At 39.8% G+C, this 15,515-nt stretch overlaps 1 long non-coding RNA gene across 2 annotated transcripts in view; it reads right to left on the reverse strand.

The window, feature by feature from the left end:
• Positions 1-13,740, reverse strand: part of LOC148043244 (uncharacterized) — a 191,643-nt gene extending 177,903 nt beyond the window's left edge. For both annotated transcript variants that reach the window (XR_015698218.1, XR_015698217.1), the window contains exon 1: positions 13,644-13,740. This is a non-coding gene — a long non-coding RNA (uncharacterized LOC148043244). The remainder of the gene's footprint in view (positions 1-13,643) is intronic.
• Positions 13,741-15,515: the final 1,775 nt, after the last annotated feature.

Genomic DNA, 15,515 nt, shown 5'->3' on the forward strand with positions numbered 1-15,515 from the left:
CTTGGAAATCTGTTTCAGCCAAAACCTGGCACGGCACAGCTTAGTTAGACTCCCAAAGAGACACAGCCAAGTTCTAGCCAAGTAAGGACATTGAGATGAGCAAGAAACACAGAGTATAGCTTTTAAAAAATTAGACTGAATAGCTTCCAAAGTGGAAGTTGACACTTCACTTTATATAGTTTAATTTCTGCAGGGATGTAATGATTGCCTTGATAGCTCACCTATTTAAGGATTGTGTTGAAGATGTTTTGGACTCTTATAGAGTTCATTCAACTGATTAGTCCAAACAGGTGGAAAGATAGAAGAGGATACTCAGGTACTTAATCTGGTCAATTGAGCTTTTATTAATTTTCTATCTTAGACTTGAAGTGTTTACTATAAAGTAGTAAAATCTTAGTTTTTGAATTGTCAGTTTAAGAGATTCCCATTGTAGGTTGCAAATGAAAGTAGGTTTCTATAAAGGCCCATTTGAGTTATAGATGTGATAACCACATCATCTGTGGAATGGAGATAAATTGATGGACAAGTGTTGAAACTGGTTTACAGAGGGCATAACAATATTGTTAATAGAGATATTAAATAATAAAGGGGCAAGAATACAGACTCTTTAAGGTTCCTCTCATATTGTTCCCGACTCTAGAGAGTGATGCTCATCTCCGTTTCAAAGCCGAAGAGCCAGCATTGCCTGAAGACATCTCAGTGGTAATGTGGCCAGCATGAATAAATGCCGAAGGGACACGGAACGCTGTTACTTTCCTGGTTCCTTTTTTCTACTTGCATTTTTACATACTTTCAAACTGCAAGGTTGGCAGAAGCTGGGACAAGGAATGGGAGCTCACTCTGTTACGTGGCGCTAGGGATTTGAACTGCCGACCTTTCTAATTGACAAGTTCAGCATCTTAGCCACTGAGCCACCGCGTCCCTACAGCCTATTTACCTCCTTTAAAAATAGAGAAAACTGTTAGAGTGCCATTACAAATACCTCTGCTTTGTATGGGACTGTTTTGAGATGGCAAAATTGCCCACTTGAGAACGTGGTGATTGGTGGTATTGAGGTTAACTGCCTCATGAAGAATAAAGTTAAAGGCCACATTTAAATCAATAAAAGCAACATAAAGGACACCTCAGAAGGACTGAAGTCTTTTCAGTTAAATACTGTAGCTTTGCACATCAACCTATTGTAGAACTGATCTGAATTCTGCCTGTTTATAGGACAGGAGATTCCTTCAGAAGCATCCAATTTAAATGTTATAATAAGAAATCTTGCCCAAAGCTTAATGATTATTGGAAAAGGTTGATTGGACCATAGTTGGCAGGATTCTGCCTTTATCTTTCTTTTGCATTGGGAGAGTGTTAAGTCACTTCCTTGGGAATGATAACAGTTGTTAAGCACAGAACAAAAGAGGCTAGAACAGAAATCAACTAGCTCAAATGTATTTTGAATAACTTTGCAAAATTATATTTTATCTGGGCTTTATCGAGTTTCAATTTTTTAAAAAAAATATATTTCAAAACTAGGGCCCAATTAAGTAAGGAAGCGATTAGTGGGCAGCCAAAAAAGCTATCATAAAATGGAACATTGAATAAATGCAATATATTTGGTTGGATCTTTGTTCTTGCAATTGCACAACCCACAATTCTTCAAGCATTATTGCTTTTGAAAATTTTTCACTCTGTTCTCTTTTCTGCATTGCAGAATTTTTTTTTAGAAAGGAACTTAAACTTCTTTCAATTTATTGCTCACTATTTTTCTTTTTTAAGTCTTTGAAACAAATTAATCTGGGTATCCCATGATATGTAGACCTAAATATGGATGATTGAAGTAATTCTGTACATTTTATAAATTATATGTCCATGAGGCCAGAATCAGTCAAACTTATTTTATGTAAGGTTCCATGTATGTGAATGGCAGCTACCCACAACCAACCAATTTTGTGGTTCACAAAGTTATCTCCAATTGTATAGAAGAAAAAATGTGAGCCAAATGTTAATAACATGTTGGAGAAAAATCCATGTTGAAATAAAATTAACAACTGTACCCAAGCTGCTCTAATTTAGTTCAGAAATAAATGAATATTACTGCTAGTTTGTATTTTCAGATAGACCCCCTCTCTCAGCAAACTGAAAATTTTCATCTCACAAAACGGTAGCAAGAGGGTAAGGAAGATTTAAATTCTAAGTGATAACGGCTTCACAGAAGACGATTGCAATTCAGCCAAGTTTAAAAGCCAAAGAACATTACATTGAGAAGTCTTAACAGGAGTGTGGCCTGCAAAACAAGTAAGAAAATTATTTTGCTCTTTTTGACACTGATTAGGCCTCAGATGGATTACGGATTTCTGTCGAAGACAAAACACATTTGAAAGGACAAATTGGAGTGAGTTCAGAGGACAACAAGGAAAACTGCGAGGAAAAGATTTGAGGAAATAAGATCTGTGAGAAAGGGTTAGTCATTTTAACAGACTTTGTCAAGGAATGGAGGAGACATGGGCATCTGCAAATTCACAGAATGTTACTTGACGGAAAAAGATAAAACACACCAGTTCTTCTGTTTAGTGAATGAGAACAGAAGGATTGTGTGCCAACAAAAAAGAATTTGAACAGGATATGAAGAGCAACCATATAGTTTTAGAAGCTACTACATAAACAATAAAGTAGTCAAATGCTTCTCTGCATATGGGTCTCCTTATTGTATGACTTTCAGTTGAGCATTTTTCTTTTTCTATGCTCAAGAATCATTGCATTTCCTAGCTTTTTTAGCTAGGAAAAAAAGCTATAGTCAAATAGGCATCGTACTGGATTATTTTTTTAAAAAAATGTGTAGATCCAACCCTTAGATGATTGATAGACAGACAGACATTAACTGGAAGAAAGACTCCAATTGATTCCAGGAATGACATCAAAGCTCTCTGTGCGGAAGACTGAAGTGTAAGGAACAGCTAAGATCCTGCATATAATCCTCAAAGTCCCAGTCATTGGTAGAGGACCCAAGAGTAAGGAAGACACATACCACCCCTAAGGATACAGGATGCATGGATGATAGATAGAAAGATAGATACTGCTTCATAGTGCTTTATAGCCCTCTCTAAGCGGTTTACATATTGCCCCCACTAATCTGTGTCCTCATTTTACCAATCTCAGAAAGGATGGAAGGCTTAGTCAACCTTGAGCCACTGAGAATCGAATTGCCGAATTGCTGGCAATTGGCAGTCAGCAGAAGTAGCCTGCAATACTGCATTCTAACCACTGCGCCACTATTGCAGATAGATGATAGATAGATAGATGATAGATAGATAGATGATAGATAGATAGATAGTTAGATAGTTAGTTAGTTAGTTAGTTAGTTATTTAGTTAGATAGATAGACAGACAGACAGACAGACAGACAGACAGACAGACAGCAGCCATGAGTGAAAAGCCCTACCATCAAATATTAAGAGTGTGGTAACTTTGAAAAGCTTCACGACATTTTCCAGGTTGTTTCTACAAGCCCATGCGTGCACCCTACCATTCATACAGATAATACAGGAAACAATTCAAAGAAGTTCCACCAACTCTTTCAAGCAGATATGTTTGTTTATATTACAATACCTTTCAAAAACTTTGCCCAGCTCTAATATTTTAGGACCTTTCTAAAGAATAGGCTTCTCTTGTCTTTACCTTTCAATTCGCTTTTAACCATGTCCCATTTATAGAAACCCTCTCCTCTGCAGTTAAGCATAATTCTGTAAGACTTCCTAGCCAACTGTCTATCTACATACTGCATGAGTTGAATTTTATAGAACATTTAATTAAACAAAACAATATTTTTCAAAATTTTTGAAAAGGCTATAGCAATGTAACCTTAACATTGAAAAGAAAATCCTTAGATGTATAACTACTAATAAAGTAATTCTCAGCACATTTTAATTTCCTTGCATGTGCACACACAAAAAAGGGAAAGAAAAATAGCTAACTAGAAACTCCCTGTAACTGACACTCCAAATGCAGAAGGCAGAACAAAAAAATTCTTTATTTTTGGAACATCTTGGCACTGTCTAATTCAGCTTTGAGAGCTATGAGATAAGTAAGTGCTGACGCTAAAAGCTGTGCGGTTTTGTGGTTAGGACAAAAAAAAACCACTGAGAGATAGGACACCTTAGGTCCCCCTCCCCTTGACCTTTGTTCATCTTAGATGAGAAATCATTATGAGATTTTCCAGCTATAAAATGGAAGAGCAATTTCCCCCTAATTCTAACAGCACACACTGATCAGGATTCTGTTGCGAAGAAAACTATTCATATCAACAGGGCCATTTTAACCACTCCAGTCTTCTTTTCAACAACTCCGTGAGATACTTTTTCAATGAGACACACAACTCTGTTGCATACGATGCTCAACTTGATCCCTTCTAATATTCCACATTCAGATTAGCTTGCAACGAATGTGAAGACACCTGGACAATGCCATAGTGAAAAGATCTGGATTCCTACATTCTCTGCAGCACTTGTAGACTTCAAATAACTTAACACCGAACAAATATTGCCCGTTTTTGTAAGGCCTGAACTTGTTTCTTAAAAAGAGCTTTCACATTATGTTTAATAAGTAGAAAGTTCCAGAATAAAAAGTGAAATACTCACAAAAACTGAGAGCCTCTGGGAGTTCATAGTGATCACTTATGCTAGATGGGGAAGTAATCATTTAAAGTAGTTCACATACATGGCAGTGGGGAATTAGTTGACCAATGCAACTTAAGTCTGGGTCTATTATGGATAAATCCATTTTTTCTTTATCTATTAACTGTTTTTTTAATCCTTCCCTCACCCTATAAATCACTTGAGTTATGTGAATATGTGTAGTGTTACGGATGTAACTCCACTTAATAATGATCATAGTTTTGTACGATATAAATATTAACTAATCAGGTCTTATTAGCATAATTTTACTTTACATAATATACACAAATTAAATTGGGCCGGATCATTTGTCAAACAAGTACAGGAGTATATATACAGCAGGGGTGGGTTGCTGCCGGTTTTACTACCAGTTTGCGACGCACATGCTCGCTGTTCAATGTAAATTGTTCTTCACGCATGCGCACACTCAGTCACTAAAAACCAAAATGGCGCAGCCCAGCAGCAACAAGGTCTGGGTCGCTGCTGGTTCTGTGACCCAGGCCTGAATTCCACTACCGGTTCAGCCAAGCCGGGGTTCAGACACTACTGGTTCGGCCAAACCAGGCCGAACCAGGAGCAACCCACCTCTGATGTGCAGTCAAAATACGTAACATGAACTTCAGAAAGAAATTATGGATATTATGAAACTCTGAGTTCAATTCAAGGAAATGATGGATAATCAGATATAGAACAGAACATTGACTACCTTGCAAAGATTAAACAGTAAATCAAAAGAACACACATTTTTCCAAATTTCTGGAACTTCAGTAGGATATTCGAGTTTGCACTGTAGAAAGCGGGGGGGGGGAGTTCAATTTAACCGAAACGTATAATTTGCTTCTACACTTTTCCCCTTTATGAGTCAGAATGTAGAGCCACCTAAGTCAGCCCACAGTAGATTGATGGTATCAAAGAAAAAATACTATAGCTTATAATTACTGTTCCCTGAAGCAACTGAATGACCCAGGGTATTTTTACCATTGAACACCTGATACAGTGAATCTCACAAAGTCAAAGTCCTTTAAAAAAATTTAAAAAAAAAGTTGGGTACCCCATAAATGTCAGTCATTGAGTAATTCATGAATTTTATTTATTTGTATCCCACCTTTATTATTTCTACAAATAAATCAAGATGGTGACCATATCTAACACAACTTCCTCCCCCTGTGAGGTAGGGAGTGATTAGCCCAAAGTTTATGTTCACGTCACCCACTTGGGACAACTTTGGGTAATGTACATCATAAAACAAGACATAAGTCTTGCAACATTCTCTTTCAAAATTTGGCCATCAGTTTCTTACAATAAATTGCCTTCCGCTAAATTCTCAAGACACATATGGGGCTCTGTAAAATACTAAGGAGGAAAAAAGCTCAAATATAGTCAGGGATATCCATGATTTTTTTCTACACCACAGCAGAAAAGATTCCTAGATAGAGAGTAGAGATCGTTAACAAATTTTATACCCTGAAAAAATTGAAAGTGCTTCTGGAGGCAGCACGTTCCATAATATCAGGGTAGCCACAAACAGGCCTACTTTCCCTGTTCTCCATTCCCTGGAGCAATTGAATAACACAAGACAATTATGCCAGAAAATGGAGCTTTTGTGTTTTCCCAATGGAAGGAAGAAAAACAATTTCACTGGAGGTTTATCATGGTGGAACACAAACTCTCAAACATGTTTCTTGCAGAAAAACTTCCTGAGGCGGCAACCGAAAAACATTCAGGAATGGAATTGTGCACTTGAGAGAGAAATTCATCCTGAGAATTCATGCAGAAGTCAGGAATTCAAACAAAAAAAAAGGCGGGGGGAGAGCTAAAGCAAATATGGGCATGTACCTACTGAAACTGCAAGTATTGACTGGTTCTTGCTGAGGCCATCTCCATTCACACAAGATTGTCAGAATATTCATGAACTGGAATAGGACATGGTAACAAAGGACAGCCAATGAGGGCTGTTTGGGAGCTGAGACAGCAAGGAGCCTGGGCGTGACTTAGGTTTAGCTTCTCTTTGTCTGTATTAAGCTCTGAACTCTGAACTGAAAGCCAATCTCTCCTTTGCCCGTGTTTTGCCTGTAACTACTATCATGTGAGAAAATCCATTATTGATATTGTACATTTACTCATGTGTTATTATGTATATAAAAAAGTTAATGAAACCTGCTGAATCAGTTATGTGGATGTGCTTTCTGGATGTGATTTCTGCAACAAACTCTGACAGCATCTGGATAGAGCTGATGCTTATGCTGCTATTGGTAGACGTCTTTCAGTCCTGCAGTCACCAATCTGTGAAAAGCAAACCGAATGAGAAGGTAGCTGGCAGATCACCTCCCAGGCTCCTTCACGTTGAATTTCAGAGTGGTGACCTAGGGACTGAAAGACCTCTACCAGCAGCAGCATAAGCATCACCTGTATCCTGCATGTGTCTGATGTGAATGAAGATGGCCTCAGGCGCAGTACAGCCTGCGGAGTCAAATGGCTTCTCTTCCAGTTTGGATCTCACTAAGGGGATCCTCGGGGACTGGACGAGGCTTCCAGTTGTACAGTGTTGACTCCCCTGCACTGCAATTTTCTCTCAGTGTCAACTCAGCAACTGAAGGGGTCATCCAGTGCAATCCCAGAGAGGACTTCCAGATGAGCCTCACAGAGTGTCTGGTCAATGACTGAGAGACCTCTGCAATAGGGGCATCACCATCATCTCTTTGCTATGTGTGCAAGCATGCACGAAAGGCACACGCGTGAGCAAAGTGCATGTGCGGAAGGCCGGGCACATGCACAAAAAGCACTTGTGTGCGCGCAAAACAGGCACGTGCCCTTGCAGCAAACCAGTAACAAAATGTGCAACCCACCGTTGTACCTCAGCCGTATAGATTTTTGGTGTTCCTAAAAAATGGCCTCCTATCACAATGTATCTTACTTTCTAGGTAGGGAAAACAACATCCTAAAATTATCTCACACCCTGGGAATTTACCTTATTTCAATAAAGTAAGGTCAGTTTTGGGGGCTGAAGTAATTTTAGCTAATGTTTACCTTTGGTTACTTGAAATAGCTAGCCCTTTACTCCTTTTAAGGGGACACTTGGCTAAAATTACCTCAGGTCTCAGGAATTGATCTTATTTCCAGAAAGGAAAGTTAGCTTCTGAATCTGAGGCAATTTAAAACCAATTTTGCTTCACTTTTAGTTACCTGTGGTGATTCAGTCCTGTTAACGTGATATACTTCAAGTTACCTCAACCCCCATAGATACTATATTTTACTCTTTTTAGGAAGGTAAGCCTTGACTAAGCAAAGTCAGCTCCTGGGTTTAAGGAAATTTAAAGCTAAATTTATGTTTAACTTTTAGTTCCCAATGTTGGTTCAATTCTTTTACCAGGACTGAATTTAAATTGATCTGAGATTCAAAGCTACTGTAATTTTAACTTTTAGTTACAATACAATACAATACAATACAATAGCAGAGTTGGAAGGGACCTTGGAGGTCTTCTAGTCCAACCGTGCCTAGGCAGGAAACCCTATACCGTTTCAGACAAATGGCTATCCAACATCTTCTTAAAAACTTGCAGTGTTGGGGCATTCACAACTTCTGGAGGCAAGCTGTTCCACTGATTAATTGTTCTAACTGTCAGGAAATTGAAGTCAGGTTGATAGGTCTGTACTTTCCTGGATCTCCCTCCCTTTTTTTTTTTTTTTTGAAGATGGGAACCACATCAGCTCTTTTCTAATCCTCTGGTAGTTCCCCGGTGCTCCAGGATCTCTGAAAGATATAGTTCAGTGGTTCTGAGATCTCATCTGCCAGTTCCTTCAGAACCCTGGGGTGTAATCCATCCAGTCCTTGTGATTTGAACTCGTCTAAGGTAGACAGGTGCTCACTTACCATTTTCTTCCCTATTTCAATTTGTGTTCCTAATCTGATTTTTGTGGTGCTGTTTTTGATAGGTTGGACAGTTTTATCCCTTTGTGTAAAGACAGATGCAAAACATAAGTTAAATAGTTCTGCTTTCTCCCTGTTGCTTGTCACCTTCTTGCCACTTTCTTCTAGCAATGGACCAATTGTTTCCTTAACTTTTTTCTTGTTTTTAACATGTTGGAAGAACCTTTTTTTGTTAATTTTTACTTTTGTGGCAAGCCGTTTTTCATTGTGAGCCTTAGCTTTCCTCACTTCACTTTTACAGGCTCGGGCTATTTGCTGATATTTTGCCTTAGTTGTCCCCCTCTTTCCACTTTTTATACTTATCCTTTTCGTCTTTCAATTTGTCAGAGAGTTTTTTATGCAGCCATGCTGGTTTCTTTTGGGAGCTGTTATTTTTCTTCTTCATTGGTATTGTGCTAGACTGGGCTTTTGTAATCTCATTTTTCAAAATTTCCCAAGCTTCTTGAGTTGTTTTCCCCTTAAGGAATCTCATCCATGGAATTTTTCCAAGCTCTCTCTAAGTTTATTGAAATTAGCTCTCTTAAAGTCCAAGACTCTAGATTCACTTTGTTTTACTACTTGTGTTTGCATAATGTTGAATTCCAATATTGCATGGCCACTTGCCCTCAGGGTTCCTGTGGCTTCAACACCTTCTATCATTTCCTCTCTGTTAGTGAGAATTAAGTCCAATATAGCTGATCCCCTTGTTCCCTTCTCTACTTTTGGGAAACAAAGTTGTCTGCTAGGTTTATTAGGGACCTGTTGGATCTTCCACTTGGTGCAGAGTTTGTTTAGCAGTTGATGTCAGGGTAGTTAAAATCCCCCACTACTATTGTGGTGTGCTTCCTACATACCTTAGTTAGCTGACTAGAAAAAAGTTCATCTACTTCCTCTGCTTGGTTGGGTGGCCTGTAGTATAGACCTATGGCAATGTCATTTCCCCCCCAACCTTTAATATTGACCCAAACGCATTCAAGATAATTCTCATCATTGTTGTGCTCTATTTCTGTAGAGAGGTAATTATTTCTTATATATAATGCAACTTCACCTCCTCTTTTATTTGGTCTATTCTTTTAAATAATTTAAATCCTTCTAGCTGTATGTTCCATTTGTTGGTTTCATCCCACCCAGTTTCTGTAATGACAACAATATCGTATCTGCCCTCTTTTACTTGAATTTCTAATTCGCCCTTTTTATTCCTCATACTCTGTGCATTGGTGTATAGACATTTGAGTCCATTTTGATTGACCCTGTGTTTACTGTATACATAACCTGTGTTATGCCTGACTGCCCCTATTTTCTTGCCACTTGTAAGATTCATGCACATGGTATGGCACTCACTATTAAATGCTTGGTTTTGCTTGACAGCGGAAGTGATAATCTTACCCGCACAAACATCTGTGTTACATGCACTATGAAGTTTAGGTTGCTGGGGACAGAAATGTTCTGCATCAATTAATTCTCTGTCCCCGCTGTTCAGTTTAAACGTTTATCCAGAAAATCTGTGAATTTAATTCCAAGTAACTTAGTCCCTTTCTTGGATGGATGCAAACCATCTCTTTTGTAGAGTTTTTCATTGGAAAACTGTAGACATCATGACTAATAAAACCAAAGCCTTCCCTTTTACACCACTCCTTTAGCCACACATTAAATTCTGCTACACACTGGACCTTCCCTTTTTGTTCCTTATATACTGGTAAAACCTCTGAAAAGATAAGCCTACAATCTATACTACTAAGTTCATACCCCAAGCTCTGGAAATGATTCTTCACAGAAGGTACATCTTTCTGGGACAGATCATTTGTGCCAAGATGTATAATAGCATCAACATCACAGTCCTTACTTGCATTCTTGACTATCTTAAGAATACGCCTCTTGTCTCTGCTGGCAGTAGCACCTGGCAGACACCTGACCTCTTTTAAAACCTCCATATCCTTTCCTAAATTTACATCCCTTACGATTGAATCACCAACCAGAAGGTGACTTCTCTTTTTGCATACCTTGCTCTTCTTGTGCGACTAATGTGTGATATCTGGTTCGCCATTTCGCCTTTCCTAAGTAAGTTCTTCATTTTGGACCACGATCCCCTGCTTATTTGAGTCATCATTATCACAACTACCTTGACCTGTCTCTTTAGTGTCCCCATTAGGGTCAGCAAGGGCACTATATCTGTTATGCTAGGTCACAGCAAAAACTTTGTGTTTATGGTTCACAACTCTCACCCTGCCAGATCCCACGGTTGTCCAGACTGCTCTTCTCCTGCGGGATCTTTGCGGCGGGGGTGGGTGGGTGATAGCGTGGCATCTCCGTAGAGTGAAATGGCCGAATTGGACACCTAATTTCTGCTTGGAGAGCACAGATTAGAGGTTCTAGATGGGTAATCTCTCTATGTAAACTAGTAATTTGTTTACAAAGGGGACAGTATCCAAATTTGAAAAGAGTATTGCGAAGACAGGCCCAAGACAGCTATTACATTGAACTAAACCAGTCATTTTGAAATAAATAAAATCACAATTTTAAGTGCACTAATCCACTAATCTGCACTAATCCACTAATCTGCACTAACTACCTATAGTTGAGTCCTTTTATCAAGACATGGCTCAGATTATCTCTGTCCCACAGCTATGTTATTTCTAAAAAAAATGTGTCATTTGACTAAGACTATCTCAGGCCTCAAGAATTGACCTTATTCCCCAAAAGCAAAGTCAGGTCTTGGATCTGAGGCAATTTAAAGATAATTTTGTTTAACTTTTAGTTCCCTATGGTAGTTTAGTTTTTTTATCGAGACTCAGCTCAGTTTATCTCAGGCTCCATATGTATGTTTTACTCTTTTTAGGAAGGTGAGGTTTGACTAAAGTTACTTCAGGCCTCAGGAGTTAGGAACGTAGCTCCTGGGTTTGAGGCAATTTAAAGCTAATTCTATGTTCAATTTTTAGTTCCCTGTGGTGGTTCAATCCCTTTACCAGGACTTAATTTAAATGGTCTGAGGGCCATTTGAAGCTAATTTTAACTTTTAGTTACCTGTGATAGTTCAGTCCTTTTACCAGATTATCTCAGGCCCCATATATTACTCTTTTTAGGAACCTTGGCTAAAATTACCTCAGACGCCATAGATATTTTATTCCTAAAAAACAGACCCAACTAATATTATCTTGGAACTCAGGAGTTGGTTGGCCTGATTCCCAGAAAGGGCAGCTTCCTGGGTCTGAGAGGCAATATAAAGCTAATTTTAACTTTTAGTTTCTTGTGGTATTTTAGTCTTTTTACCATGTTATGGCTCAGATTTTACTTTTTAGGAAGACAAACCTCGGCTAAAATTACCTCAGACCTTAGGAGTTGGCCTTATTCCAGACAGGAACATAGAATATAACTCATGGGTTTGAGGCAGTTTAAAGCTAATTTTAACTGTTACTTGTGGTAATTTAGTCCTTTTACAAGAATATGCCTCAGTTTAGATCCCACATGGATTTTGTTCCTAAAAATGTGACCCTTGACTAAACTCAGGCCTCAGGAATTGGCCTTATTTCCAGAGAGAAAAGGCAGCTCCTGGCTCTGACAAACTTTAAAGCTGATTTTGTGTTTAACATTGGTAGTTAATCCTTTTACCAGTACCTGGCCCAGATTTCCTCAGGCCCCATAGATAGAGCTGAGGTAACACAGTGGTTAAATGCAGCACTGCAGGCTACTTCAGCTGACTGCAGTTCGGCTGTTCAAATCTCACCGGCTCAGGGTTGACTCAGCCTTCCATCCTTCCGAGGTGGGTAAAATGAGGACCCGGATTGTTGTTGGGGGCAATATGCTGACTCTGTAAACCGCTTAGAGAGGGCTGAAAGCCCTATGAAGCGGTATATAAGTATAACTGCTATTGCTATTTTATTTTACTCCTTTTAGGAAGTAAATTTTGGCTAAAATCACCTTAGATCCCAATTGTTGACATTTCCAGAGAAAAACAGTAAGTCCTGGGCTGAGGCAATTTTAACTTTTTAAACCTAATTTTTGTGATGGGTTGTCCTTCTCATAGGACGTGGCTTAGATTACCTCAGGTGGCACAGATACTTTACTTCTAAGAAGGTAAAGCAGCCCTTGATTTTATTTTGTAGCATCAATACTGAATGTTATATTTTCAGCTTTTTAAAAAAAATATGGCTAAAATTTCCTCAGACTCCAGAATTTCCTTCATTCTTGAGTGTAAAAAAATTGAATCTTTTCACTTAACTTTTACTCTGTGCAATACTTTTAGTCCTGCAAATAGTATAGTATAGCCTTTATTGTCATTTTACAAAATAAATTCAAAAAAATTGGTTTTAACCCACTGGTGCAATTGGATATGACTTAAGACTACCTCAAGCTCCTGAGGTACTTTACCCCTTCTACGTATATGGCCCTTAGCTGCTTCCGAAATTTGCCCCAAAGATGGTTTTTCAGGAGGCAACTGGACTTGTTTTTTCCTTTGAAGACATTTCGCTTCTCATCCAAAAAGCTTCTTCAGCTCTGACAGGAAAGTGGGCAATGGAAGGATTTATATTCATTGCAGACAGCTAGTCATTTGCATCCTTTTAGAGGGGCGTTGAAAGCACTTGGAGGTTTATCTGTCTTTCAGCTGTCTGCAAGGAACATAAATCCTTCCATTCCCCACTATCCTGTCAGAGCTGAAGAAGCTGCTTGGATGAGAAGCGAAACATCTTCAAAAGAAAAAAAAAAAAAAAAGCAAGTCCAGTCGCCTCCTGAAAAAAGCACCTTTGGGACAACCATGACCAGGATGACTGAGAACCTCTAGACTTTTGGAGATTTGCCTTATTCCCCGAGGAAAACCACTTCTTGGGACTGAAGTAACTTTTTCTTCAGTAACCTTGTAGTATCAGAGTCCTTTAAATAAGGACACGGCTGAGACATTACCTCATCCCTATATATTATATATATATAAAATTCCCTCAGAACGCAGTTCTTTTACTCCCTGCAAGCAAAAGGCCGGTTATTACCTGAGGAAACGACTCCCCCCACCCTCGCTCCCTATCCTAACAGCGTCTAAAAATCAGAATTACCTCAGAGAGCAAAATAAATAAATAAATAAATAAAATGTACCTCATTGCCTAAGGATAAGAGGGCAAAAAGGAGCTACAGCTGTTGTTTACTCTCCCACACCCACCAAACACTGTTTCCCTGGAAAAGGAGGGAAAAGCGCGCGCGCCCTCAGACTTGCTCACCCCTTTCGCAGACTTTGCCCCTCCCCTTTCGTAGGCCGAAAGAAACAGATCGGCCAATCCGAGGGCTTCCTCGGTTTCCAGGCTAGCCAATCACACACCGGTGAGGGAAGGTAGGCGAGGCAGTCCGAGAGTATTGGGCGGGAAGCGGCGCGCGGGTCCGCTCTCCGGGCGGTTGCCATGGAGACGGCGGGAAGCAGCACGCGCGCGCGCCGCTGGGATGCGGTTGTGCAAACTCTGGGAGTCTGGCCGTATTAAGGCAGCCAGGGACGCGCGATCTGTTCGTGTGCAATGCCGTCTTTCCAGTTCTGGGATGGGGTGTTGATTGGGGATCGTCCCTCCTGCTGTAGCACATCTGTGGTTGGAGGATCTCCGCTCAGAATGCCTTTTATTAAAACAAAAACCTCAAAACTGCTTAACGTGTACAGTCTAGGGACTATAAATCCCATCAGTCGGCTTTGGAGGGCCGATGGGGGTTGCTCCTCTTGCAGCAGTGGCTGCTTTGCTATCCTTCAGAATAGGGGTGTCCCCCCCCCGTTAAAAATTCAAGCCCCCTTTTTATGGTTCCCAAAACAAACCAACAACTCCCTCCCAGTAAACAGTAACAGAGTTGGAAGGGACTTTGGATGTCATCTAGTCCAACGCAGGATTCGAACCACGGAACCGCCGACCTTTCTGATCACAGAGGACCCTGGGCTAAAAAGTGGGACGCTGATTCCCAGAGTTGGCCAAACCCAGCTTATTGCTTCATAAAAATCTTGTTTTCTTTCCATGTGCTGTTAGAGCAAAATTGCAAAGGAAAAACTGGTCTTTGGGATATCGGACAACTGCAGTATAGTTTTCAGCAGTCCTTGCTGGCAGGGGTCACTAGGCATTGTAGTCCAGCAACATCTGGCAGCCGAGCATTTTCCTGCATGCGATTAAATTTTACACATTGTTTTGCTAAATTCATAACTCTTTAAATGATGCATAAGAGAGATCTCTCAATCGGTAAAACTCAGTAAAGTTTTCCTTCGTCCAGGCTCTTCTTTTTCTCACTTCATAGACCTGAACAGCTAATTTTCTTCGCTGCAATATAAAAGCTATTTGTCATCATTTTCTTCTAGGGTTTTTTTTTCAAGTTCCCAGTGTAGCTTATAATTCTGGATTTCCTTGCTTAAGTTTTCCCATTGTAAGAATTCCATGGCAGTAGCTATTGATGGAGGAGATTACATTGGTGCTCCCTCCGCCACCCAATTGGCTTTTTAAATTTTCTATTGAATGGATTGTTTTATTCTAAAAAATTTATATTGTATAGCAATACAATATAAAAGATGCTTGCTCCTGGGGAGGAAAGCTATGGCAAATCTAGACAGCATACTAAAAAGCAGAGACATCACCCTGCCAACAAAAGTGTGTCTAGTCAAGGCTATGGGTTTTCCCAGTTGCAATGTATGGTGTTGTTGAAAGAAATGTCTTTCTGGGTTCAGCTCCAAGTGGGGAAAAAGACACTGGAGATATGGAGGCTGCTTGGAAAGATGGTTTATTGTTGGACAGGGCCACATGGCTTGAGCCCTGTACAGAAAAGGTGATCACATGCTTCAATGTTGGTGGGGAAGAAGAGAAGGGCTGAGGGAGGGGCTTGCTAGGCTTTTTATACCCAGTTTAGTCCCACCTCTCTGTTTCCCGTTCCTGTGTAAGAAATGTATTCTGATTGATTGTCAGATTCCCATGGTGCCATGCAGGGGGCTACTCTCTAGGCTGTTTTGAATAC

This window comes from Thamnophis sirtalis, unplaced genomic scaffold (genome assembly GCF_051295495.1).
Source record: "Thamnophis sirtalis isolate CommonGarterSnake01/CBP01778 unplaced genomic scaffold, rThaSir2_p1.2 scaffold_12, whole genome shotgun sequence".
NCBI lineage: Eukaryota > Metazoa > Chordata > Lepidosauria > Squamata > Natricidae > Thamnophis > Thamnophis sirtalis.